General features: G+C 40.9%; 1 long non-coding RNA gene across 1 annotated transcript in view; it reads right to left on the bottom strand.

Annotated features, from left to right (window-relative positions):
- Nucleotides 1–12,259, bottom strand: part of LOC144303738 (uncharacterized) — a 63,010-nt gene that overhangs the window by 32,303 nt on the left and 18,448 nt on the right. The window contains exon 5 of the long non-coding RNA XR_013370711.1: nucleotides 1,008–1,241. This is a non-coding gene — a long non-coding RNA (uncharacterized LOC144303738). The remainder of the gene's footprint in view (nucleotides 1–1,007; nucleotides 1,242–12,259) is intronic.

Raw genomic sequence — 12,259 nt, 5'->3', positions numbered from 1 at the left:
GCATTAGGAGAAATAACTCTAAAGCTGGTAAAGTTCATTGTTGTTGTCTTAAGCCAACCCATATTCCAAGTGCCCTGACTAAAGAAGGTCCTGGCTTTGCTCTGCAATGTATCAGCTTCACCTACCCCCCTCTTAGCTCCAGGGCTACTGGGTTGCACTGCTTCCTGGAGATGTCTCCAACCCTTCTGATTGAGTGGGGCAGGAAGACACTCTCCACAGTGGTGGGAGCTATTTCTTAGCTCCCTTGCCTGGGCAAGAGGAGGAGAGGACACTCTGGGTTACTCTCAATTTCCCAAGGAGGTTCTCCAGTTGGCAGGGGCCAGGAACTACCTTCACCCTTGGATATGAATTAAACCCCCTGCTTGTGCATACCACAGAAACTCTACCCCTGGTACTGGCTTTGCTCTGGGAACAATCAGCTTTGCCTACCACCTCAACTTGAGCAGGGCTGTGCCATACTGCTTCCAGGATTTTTCACCAGTCCTTCTGGTCATATGGGGCTAGAAGACATTCTCCACAGTGGGTGGAGCTGTGATTCAGCTCCTTGCCAGGGTGTGGGTCCACTAGGCCATAGGGCTGGCAAAACTCCTCATTTGAGAATCCTAACCAGGCACATCTGTTCCCTACCAAGTTCTAGGTGAGAGTGCACCCCTGACTTGGTTCTGTATATGGGCAAAAACAATTATTAGGATTACTACTTGGGCACTGCAGGTATGAACTCAGTCTGCCAAGACCCATATGGTGGCTGTTGCAGGTCCCTCCCTCCTCCTTCACTACAGTCAGATTCTCAGTGATTGAGCCCTGCAGATTCCTCTGCAATGCCTGTGGTGTGAGATCAGAGTAGGGCTCCTAAAAAGTGAACCACAATGCTGGAGTGGGGCTGATTGTTCCCACTGGATCCTCTTTTCCTGCTGGAGGAATGAGAAGTTTAAGGGAGATCTCTGTGCATGGTGCTGCACTTGTCCAGGGTAGAGGCAATGCAGTCTCTGTGTAGACACTTCTCTTACCTTTCTAATGCAGTCTGTCTTGGTCTCTGTGGTTCAAGGAGGGCTTGAGCCTCATCACCATGTTCTAGGATTCTTTCAGTGGCATCTTAATCTTGAATAGTTGTTAGTTGTTCTTCTTGTGATGGAGAACAAAGTCAAGAACAACCTAAGTCTCCACTTGGTCAACGCATTCTTGATAAATTTCTATGATAGGCCAAACAATGCAAATATCTTTCTCTCAAAAGATCTCAGAGTCTGAAATAAGAGATAAAATGTAAACAAATAACTGAAATACAAGATAGAGAATGATGTTGACACAAGAAATGCATAAATAAATGCATAAATTATTTTAAGTATTATAAGTTAAGTATTATTAATTAAGTATTATAAGTATCATAGTATTTCAGAGAAAAGTCAGATGATATTTAATAGAGTGAAATCAAGAAGAGTTTTCTGGAGGACAAGATATTCCAAGCAGGTATGGACCTGCTGAGATAAAGGCAAAGCTATGCAGGTGGGGGAGAATGGGCAAAGTTATCCTGGGAACTGCTAGCTATTGTTTTTGATTAACATAAGAGATGGGGAGATGTGGGAGAGATGCAGTTAGGAGGGTATGGAAGCCAAATCATGGATACATAGAATATCGACATTATGGGGATCTTCAATTTGGGATTGCTCATTAAATTCCTCATTCAGTATCTGAGGAAAATGAGGCCCAGAGAGGTAAAGTGGCCTGCCCAAGGTCACATAGATAGCTAAGGAAAAAAATAAAATAAGCAGTAGAATTGTGAGTTTTAAATATCCCAGACTATATTCAAAAATGTAGTTAAATTTAACATAAGATAAAATTTTAAAATATCCTCACCATGGCATATGTACACAAATCTGGAGTATACCTAAGAGTGAAATGGCTGAGTCAAAGGATATTTATATGATGCAGAAGTTGAGCTTTAGTCAATGCTGCCAGTTTACCAAGGTGGTTGTACCAATTTACACTTCCACCAGCAGTTTTGTACAACCTTACCAACACTTTGGATTGTCTGTTACATGTTAGCCTTTCTGATAAGCCTGTAGTATATCTCATGTATTTGGTTTGCACCTCCTGATGACTCATGAACTTGAGCACCTTTTTGTATGTTTATTAGCTATTCGTATATCCTTTTTTTTTTTTTTTTTTTTTTGGTGAAATGCCAGTTCAAATTTTTGCTTAATTAAAAAAATATGATGCTTAAAAGTTATACTACAGAATTCAAAGTCACTTCGACAATGTAAGTCATTAAAGGCAATTTAAGTTTTATTAGCATATCCAGGACACACATGCCCAACAAAGATGGTACAGGAAGCTAGAGAGTGCAGTCTGGTTGGTCCCAAGCCAAGTTGTTTAATAAGCACAACTTGCCTTTGTATCCTTTCACCTCCTCTATTGGATTTCCCCCCTTCCAACTTCTCTGTGGTAACATAGCCCCACTGACACCTCTTCCCCATTTCTCCAACCTTATTCTATATCCTGGATGGGAGAGTGCATTGGAAAGCACCACTCTTAGGTTTCCCTTTGTACTTTGTGTATATCAATACTTTCATGAGTTTTTAACATGCAAAAGTAGCCTTGAAAAGAGCTGAGTTTGAGAGTGAGGACAAAAGAGAGTTTAATTGAATTGTGAGAAAAATCCATTGGAGCAGGAAAGGATTTAGCCCTTGAAGGAGTATTTAAAGATTTTTTTAAATTTATTTATTCATGAGAGACACAGAGACAGAGAGAGAGAGAGAGAGCCAGAGACACAGGCAGAAGGAGAAACAGGCTCCACACAGGAAGACTGACATGGGACTTGATACTGGGTCTCCAGGATCATGCCCTGGACTAAACCGCTGAGCCACCCAGGCTGCCCTGAAGGAGTATTTAAAGAGGAGAAATGAGAGGGGGATTCAGAATCCAGCAGGGTGATGTGATCACTGAGAAATTCCCAGTGGAGGGTGTTAAATGATTTTGTAAATTAAATTCTTTGAAATTTTAGTCATCTAGAAAAATACATTTATATGGTTCATAAATCAAAATATATTCAATGAAATGTCTTACTTAGTCCAACTTTTGTCCTTATCTACCCCATTCCACTCTCTCTCACTTCCAGGAAGTTTCTTTTTTAGTTTTTAGGGTATCTTTCCAGTATTTCCAATACAAACCAACCTTAATTTATGTTTTAATTTTCTAACTTCCAAAAATATTTTAATGGCAGTGTCTAATATTCACTTGAAATTATTTGAGATATGAGGCAAATCTTCAAAATTTAGCAAAATCTGCCTCACACAACACTTTTTTAAAAAAAGATTTCTTTATTTTAGAGAGAGAGAGAGAAAGCAAGTGAGCATGAGTGGGAGAAGGAGCAGAGGGAGAGAGTCTTCAAGCAGACTCCTTGTTGAATGTGGAGCCTGAAGGGGGCTTGATCTTCTGACCAATGAGATCATGATCAGAGCTGAAATCAAGAGTCGGATGCTTAACCCACTGAACTATCTAGGTGCCCCACAACAGTCTTGTTTATATGTGTGGTTCTATGTGTATCACGGAACAGGATTTGAGTTTCTTATCTGGGCTAACATGATGTGGAACAGTACTGTGTAGAATGGAGAGAGAATCCATACACTGAATTAATTCATCAGGGGAAAATGAAGCCAGAGGTGATTATGAGAACATAAACCCACCAGGAACTGATATAAATATTGGGAAGGGTGTTGGGTTTTCCACAGAATGTGTAGTGGTGGTTGAAGCCTATCGTATTTAGGCTTTAAAGGACAGAGTGGATTCAAATGATACCTGAATTACATATTATTGCCTTCAACTATGAAAAAATCCTTAATTATTAACCATTATTCTGGAACTTGATGATAAAACATCTCATTGCTAAGCTGAGAAGCTGATATTTTCTAAAGGCAAATGAGTAGTCATTGAAGGTTTTTAACAGGGGAATGACACAATCAGAATTATATTACTACAAGTTTAATTTGGCAGCCCCAAAATTAATAACGCTATTCCTAGATTTGGGAATCCCATTGAAAGTATATTGGTTACCTGTTGATGCATAATAAAGCATCACAAAATTTACAGCTTAAAACAACAAGCATTCATTAACTTAGTTTCTGTAGATCAGAAATCTGGGTGTAGACATAGCAGGATTCAACTCATCACTGGCCATTAGACTGGGAACCCCAGTCCTTCCAAGGTCATTGGCCAGAGACCCCCCTCAATTTCTTGCCAAGTGAATCTGTCCATAGGGTAGCTCATTACATGGCAGCCGGCTTCCATCAGAGCCTGCAACTGAGAGAGCAAAAAAAGAGGAAGAAGAGACACACATAGAGGATGTGAAGATGGCTATGTGAAGATGAACTCAGGATCGTAGTAATGCATCTACAAGCTGGAAGAGAAGAAGGCACTCTCTAGTGCCTCAGAGAGACTATGGCCTTGCTAATACCTTGATCTTGAACTTCTGATCTCCAGAACAGTAAGGCAATAATTTTTTTTGTTCTGAACCAGAATGCAGGGAGGGAAAGGAATGGAAGGGAAGAGAAGGGAAGGAAAGAGAAGGGAAGGGGAAAGAGAGGAGAGGGGAGGAGAGGGGAAGGAGAAAAAGAACAGATAAGCAAGATGGAAACCAGAGTCTCTTTGTAACCCAATCTCAGGAGTGATATGCCATCACATGTGCCATATTCTATTCACTGTGCCTTATTCTACTAATTCAAAGCAAATTGTCAACCCCAGTCAACATGCAAGGGGAGGGGGTTACTCAAGGTATAAATACCAGTAGGTGGGATTTATTGGGGACCATTTTAAAGGTTATTTCAACCTAGTAGGCTAGAAGTCGTGAGGCATTGCAGTAGGTGGTTCCTGTCAGGCGAGATAGGGGAACGGTGTGAAAATGAAGATAGAATTAGAATTGCCAGCACTTGCAAACAGATTGGATGGGTAGGATGAATGGAAAAAAGGTGTCAAGCCCGGCTGATTGGGATGATTGCCAAGGGAGTCACAGAGAGAAAACACATGATGAGAGGCAGATTTGGGAGAAACGTCAGTTAACAAGAATAGGTTTTAGGAAACTCAGCATTAAGGAATTAGGAGAGAAAGAACCAAGAATTCTTTTGGTTCCAATGACTTGCAGCATCTAGTGTAGAAAGAAGCAAGACCATATGCCTGGAGTAAGACAGACCTGGGTTCAAACAGCAACTCTTCCCATCACTAACAAGTCCTGTGCCACTGGACAGACTACACTGGTTCTCAATTTCTCTTCTGTTGATGTTCAAGTCAATGCCCACCTCTCCTGGTTATTTTTAGAGGTATTTGAGGTAACCACTTTAAGGTTCCTAGTACAGAGTAGGTGCTCAGTAAATAGTACTGAGTACAGTATCCTTCATGTTCTCCAAAGTAGGTATGAAAATATCCTTTGTCAGTGTCTCCTTACAACTATCAGATAACCCCACTTATATCACGTTATTTTGTCAAATTCAACCCCTGTCATAAAGTTTAATTTATACCTACATGGCATCAAATCATTTTATATGTGTAGGGTTTTTATGTATTTGTGTCAATCATGTCACACAAATATCCCCCAAATGTGGGTACCCAAACATTTAAACTCACTAGCATTAAATGTCACTAGCATTCATTATGTGCATGAAATTAGTGTGTTGCTTTCTTTCTGTTTTTCTTTTTCTCTGAGGCCTACTCCAAAGTTGAGCTAGAAAGTCATTTTTAATAGCCTCTCCTTTTATTGGGCAGAAAGACACTATATAGTAGGTCAAAACGAGATAGAACAACAATCTAAACAATCTTTGAAGACCTGGATTTGAATCCTGATATTCTTTTTTTATTAGCCACTTAAACTTTTGGGTTTCCAGCTTCCTACATTCATAAAAATGTAGGACAGTTTGAGCTGCCTTATAGCCCTCCAGAGTAAATGGCCCAGGATTACAGAGGTGGAAGTTGCCATCATCCTCGTCTTCCCTGTAGCAACTCAGGGGTGAGGGCCACATCATTGCATCTACCCGCCAGTGCAAATGTATGCAGCATTGCCCACTGCCTGTCATGATGGGTGGTTGAGTGGGTGGATGGGTCATTGGGTACATTGCCCTCCAAATGCCAACAGGCAAATACTTGTAACGCAAATGGCAATCATCAGCTTTACTACCATCTAATCAGCGTTGCCAATATCATTTCTAACTTCCTCCCATTTTAACCTTTTCAAATAATCATATTGAGTTTCAGAGTTTCAGAGTAGGCAGAAGGTAATGTTGAAGTATTTGAAAGATCAGTTGAGACAGAAATGAATGTTGATATAAATTTGTCTCTTTTTTTGTTGTACCATAAATCTGTAGCACCACAAAATGCATGAGGTTTGGAATTTCACATGTAAATTTTGCTAAACTTTTTTTTTCAAGCAATATTCGTATGTTTGGAGTTCATAATAATTATTTACATAAGTCAAATATTTAAACTGTGCCAGGCTCTGGACTTTACATTTATTAACTTGCCTAATTTCATAACAACCAGTCAAGTGTGTACTATGACTCTCTTTCACATCTAAGCAAACTGAGGCATAGACTCACCTTCCTGGAGATGAAGGTAAGTGACTGAGCGGGGCACTAATATCTATGCAGCCTGGCTGCAGGACCCACACTCTTCACCACTATGCCTAACTTTAAGTTCCAAATAGTTGTTTGCAAAGTGTTGTTTGCCAACTTCTTAGCCTCAGAGTCACCGGCAAGTCTTCTTACAATATGGATTACTGAGTTCAACTCCTGACCTGTTGAATGAGAGTGCCAGGGTATGGGCCCTAGAAATCTGAACCTAAGCAAGGATTTTGCATTCTTCTAATGCAGACTAAAGTTTAGGAACCACCATACAAAACAGCCTTGGATTTTCCATGGGTCAGGAACCGTTGGATTCTAGATCCTGCCTATTTTCTTGCCTTTTTTGAAAGCTCAGCCCATACACTCACCAAATGCAATCCTGAAGATCTCTTATTTAATTGAGGCAACAGCATCCAGACTGACTACCCAGGATGCCTCTATCTTTAAATTCCAAGGCCATCTACTTTTCTTCTTTGTTCTTCAGACGTTAATTTCTAACAGATGTGTTCCCTTTACTCATGCAGTCTGGTCTGGGGTGGATGTCTAAGGAACTACTCTGCCCCTGGCTAGAAGCTCAAGGCTTTTCATGAAGCGACATTTATCCAGGGTTCGTGGGTTTGGTTCCTGAGCCTTATTCACCCTCTACCTCCATGTCCACGGTATTCTCTTGACATTATTATCTGAGGACTCTCGTTTGCATCTGCTGGCCTCTCCTTTGAGTTCATGAGCCATGTTGCATCTCAGCTGCCCTCCCTGGTGAACCCCCACACCTCCCTGTCCCGGCACTTGTGTAAGTGTGACCACTTTCAATATGAATCATCATAAGAGATGTCCCATCTTAGATATCACTTGAATTGGCAAAACCTCCCACCAGATGTCTGTCCCAACCTCACAGTTTCTGTTTGGAGAACCCCCAAGAATCCCTGTGTTGCCAGGGCTAGCCTTTGCTTTCCTCCCTTTGAGTCCTCTCTCTCTTCTAGGGTTTAGGTCCTACCCCTTCATCCCAACTGAAATCCTGCCACTGGATTACCACTTCATTCTCACTTCTTGCCATCCTCAGGGTTGCATGTTTAGCTCCAGATACACTTTTAGTTGCTATAGAGGGACCTGTTCTTTCTTGCTACAAAGTTATTCTTGTTCTGTCTCCTATTCTCTTGGTCTAGAATACTCTCTGTTTCCCTTTCAGCTGCTAACTCCTTTTTTAAAGCTTTGGTTCCATTGTCACGTCCTCCTTTACCTCCCATTGACATCTCAATTCAATTCTTTTAAGATTTTATTTATTTATTTGAGACAGAGGGAGACAGAAAGAGACAGAGAGAGAGAGCATGAGAAGGGGGGGAGAGGGAAAGGGAGAAGCAGACCCCCAGGTCCCTGGGATCATGGCCTGCACCAAAAGCAGATGCTTAACCATCTGAGACACTCAGGCACCTCAACATCTCAATTCTTGATCAAATGTTTTTCCTTTGAAATTCCACCATCCTGTACCTCTCCTGTCACAGAGTTCATCACATTATAACGACATTGCCTTTTTATTTACACATAGTCCCTCCTAGATTCTAAGCTTCATGATGACAGGGAGCCCATCTTCCCACTATATATTTTTTAAAGATTTTATCTATTTATTTGACAGAGAGAGAGAAAAAGCACAAGCAGGGGAAGCAGCAGAGGGAGAGGGAGAAGCCAGCTCTCTGTTGATCAGGGAGCCCAATGCAGGACTTGATTCCAGCACCCTGGGATTGTGACCTGACCTGAAGGCAGACACTTAACTGACTGAGCCCCCCAGGTGTCCCTTCCTACTGTATTCTTAGTCCTCAGGACACAGTAGTTGTTGAAAAATAAACAGTAATAATATTATTTACTATTATAATAATTAATGAATTATTGTGAATCATAAATGTTCTTCCAAGTACTAGCTAAGTGCCTATCTGAATCAGAACACCTTTTGCTCTGGCATGAATCAGTGCCATGTTCTCACGCCTGATCTACTCCCTTGTAATACCTTGCTTGGCCCCTACATTCCACAGAAAGGATAAATCATGACTTTAGAGGGTAGGTCATAAAAGACATGGGTTTCTGCCTCATTGTCTCTTGGATTCTTAGCTCTGAGAGAAGCCAGCTGCCATGTCATGAGGACACTCAAGCATTCCTAGAAAGGAACTGAGGCCTCCTGCCAAGGGTCACCTTCAGTTTTCAACATGTGGGTGAGCCATTCTGGAAGAAGATCTTTATTCCATTCAAGCATTCAGATGGCCATAGACTTGGCAAACATCACGAATGCAACTTCGTAAGAGACGTTGAAGCAGAACCAGTTAAGTTTCTCCTGAATTCTTACACTGTAGAAGCTGTGAGATGGTAAACATTTCTTGTTATAAGTTTCTAGGTTTGAAAATTTGTTACACAGTCATATGTAACTCATTAAATTCTTTATTCAACCTTGTTTCACCAGTGAGAACACTCAGCCCACTATGAAAGCATAAATCTTAACAGGATGACAAAAGTTGAAAAAACATGTAAAAATCTGACTCAAAGTGTGAAAATATGGTAATTAAGGCCAACGTGTGTGCATGTGTATGTGTGTACACTTACACATACACACACACACACACACCAGCAGGTGTCTCCCTCACTTCCCATGGTTCCTAGCTGAAACAAACTGCTCACCCATTTAAGCATAACACACACGATAAATAAACCCTTTACGTAGAGGGTGCCTGGGAGACTGAGTCAGTTAAGCCTCTGATTTCAGCTCAGGTCATGATCTAAGGTACTGGGATCAAGGCCCAGTGGATGCCCATGTGGAGGCTCCCCTTGGGCTCAGCAGGAACTCTGCTTCTCCCTCTACCCCTCCCCCACGCATGCTCGCTCAAACTTTCTCTCTCAAATGAGTCAATAAAATTTTAAGAAAAAAGAACAAGGAAACTAAATAAAGCATAGTATCCATCTTTGGTTTTTTGGATGGAGTGCTAACTCTACAACTGTTTTTTTTTTTAAGATTTTATTTATTTATTTATTTATTTATGACAGACACAGAGAGAAAGAAAGAGAGGCAGAGACACAGGCAGAAGGAGAAGCAGGCTCCATGCAGGGAGCCCGACATGGGACTCAATCCCCGGTCTCCAGGATCACACCCCAGGCCAAAGGCGGTACTAAACCACTGGGCCACCAGGGCTGCCCCTAACTCTACATCTTAAGAAGATCCACTGGTCAACTTAGAAAAAGGAGTGGTGGGAGGATCTAAAATAGATATGCTAACAAAGGGGCAGCTTTTTTTGAGACAAGTGTTTTTCAGCCTAGGAAGATAAAGCTTGAGAGGAAATATAATTTCAATTTTTAATATCCTACAGGACATGGAGAAGGTAAAGAAGAATTGTTCATCTGATGTCAGGGTGAATGCTTAAGTGTGTAGCAATATGGCCTTTGTGGCGGTCTTGTCTATATTTGGATTATAAAAACAACTATCCACACCAGGAAATCAACATATTTTTTTTGAATCGTACAGAAGTTGAAGGTTGAAAATATAAGCAGATACATGTTAAAGCTTAGAAATCACAGGCTTTGGGGGAGCTGACCCTGTAAATATAATAGCCCTTCCTCTCCTTGACCAGCCTTAATCTTAGTGTATTTGAGCATTCTTAAATTCTTGCAGTCGCCCCATCTAAATCAGCCTTCTAATGAGGACTCTCACCTTCTCTCATGTCTTCCCAATCCATTCTCCACAAGGCAGCTGGCATGCTCATTTTAAAAATATAAAACTGATCGTCTCTCCTTTGCTATGCCCTTTGGGCCCTCTCATTGATCCTTGCAGGAACACAGCCTCCTTACTGTGGCTCTGGCCCTGTAGCCCAGGTCCTGCCACTTCTCCAACCACCACCTGCCCCCTGCCCACCTCCTTTCTCTTCTGCAATTACCCCAGCCCCTTCCTATGTGGGGCTTTGGCAGTGGGAGTGTGTCCCATGGCTGCCTTACTGTCCTCCTTCAGGTTTTGAGTCTAACTCCCACATCCCAGAAAGGCTTTTCCCGACAATTCCTTTGAGTGCGTGGTTGCTTTCCTTTGCAGCATTTATCATTGCTTGAAAATGAATTCTTTTCTTTTTTGTTTATTTGTTCATATCACTAAGCCCTAGCTTTCAAGTGCCTTCCTTGCCCTAGTATTCCCAACACCTAGCACTATGATTGACATTTGTCATCATCCTCTTCATTATTAGAATAGCAAATGAGACAAAACAGACAAGTGAACAGCTGGATATTTCATGGCAAATTTCCATAATCAACACCATTTCACAAACTCTTCCCTCCTTCTTTCCCTCCTCCCTCTGTCCTTCCCCCTACCCTCCACCCCGTCTCTCGATTTCTCTATGGCTTGAAATATGTCAAGTCTTGGCTTTCTACCTTGCTGCTTCCAGAAAGTGCAAAGCAATTATATTCTGCTTTTCGCTTCTGACTCAAAGATTGTATGACTTTAACCCTGGGCTCCCTACCTGCCCTAGTTTCTCTTTAAGTAGAGGGAGCATGCATTTTCTGTTTGGTAAAAGGCTTTTGAACATGTTTAGCTCAGTGGTGTTTTTCTGTTGAGGAGTATTGCTAATGTGTGACAAAGTGTTGAGTGAGTGAAGGAAAGTGCCGTGCGTGGCAGCGCTATTAATAGAGATTTGGAAAACGGACACCTGCAGGAGAGTCAGACTCACGTCCAACCGTAGAACCTAAAGTCTGTGCCAGCCAGAAACTATCAGAGCTTTCCAGCAGCATCGCACTGTAAACATCATTTACTGAATTTTCTTCCTTTTTCATTTTGTTGTACTGCCTGCTAACATGATCTCAATTAATATAACATAAAACAAACAGTCGTATTGTATTTGTTCAATTTTTTGAGTTAAACACATTTCGATAACTTTTCATTTAGTTACCATTTTCATGAAATTGATTATTCACTTTTTAATTAAGATAAAGAAGGAATTCACTTAATGTTAATTTTGGTGTTTATATTTTTCCCATCACATGATATTACCTGGGATCATCATTTTTTGGCATGATAACAAGAGTAGAAGAAAAATCAAGGCCTGAGGGAATGCCACTGTGCTAGCTTTGAAATTGGAAACCAAGAGAATAAATATTGAGGAAAGACCTATTTTTTTTTCTATTGTTTTTTTTAAATATAACTCTTACATCCAAAAACATTTTTAAAGTACACCCTAGGCCTTTTTAGTAGGCTTTACTTCCTTATAACAAGATTTACTAATGAATTATCAATAATCAAAATTAAGTACACATAGAGGATTGCCTAGCCACAATTCTGAAGTTTAAAGTGGTATGAAAACCAAGGAGGGTTTCTTCTGTTTGTTTGCCTTTGTGGCCAAAAGAATTAAAAAATAAAAAATAAAATTGAACCTGAACCAATGCCTTGTTGTTAATCATCTTTATGTATTTCACTGAGTCTGGACAGCCATACATTTTACTGCAAAAATATTAATGTATTTTATTAAGGGGTGTTGCTTCAGCCCTCATTGGAAATGTTGTTTAAAGAATAATATAGGCACTTTATTATCTTTGAAAGAATGTGAAAAGCTTGAACTCAGTAGCACAAGCAATCTGCAGGTTTTCACACAGGGCTCTGGGGACCTGTGTCATGGAATCATAAAGAAATGTTCGAGTTGGAAGGTACC

The sequence above is a fragment of the Canis aureus genome, chromosome 33 (assembly GCF_053574225.1).
Source record: "Canis aureus isolate CA01 chromosome 33, VMU_Caureus_v.1.0, whole genome shotgun sequence".
NCBI classification, from domain to species: Eukaryota; Metazoa; Chordata; class Mammalia; order Carnivora; family Canidae; genus Canis; species Canis aureus.
Note: the sequence above shows the minus strand (reverse complement) of the source record. Positions and strands in the feature narration are given on the sequence as shown.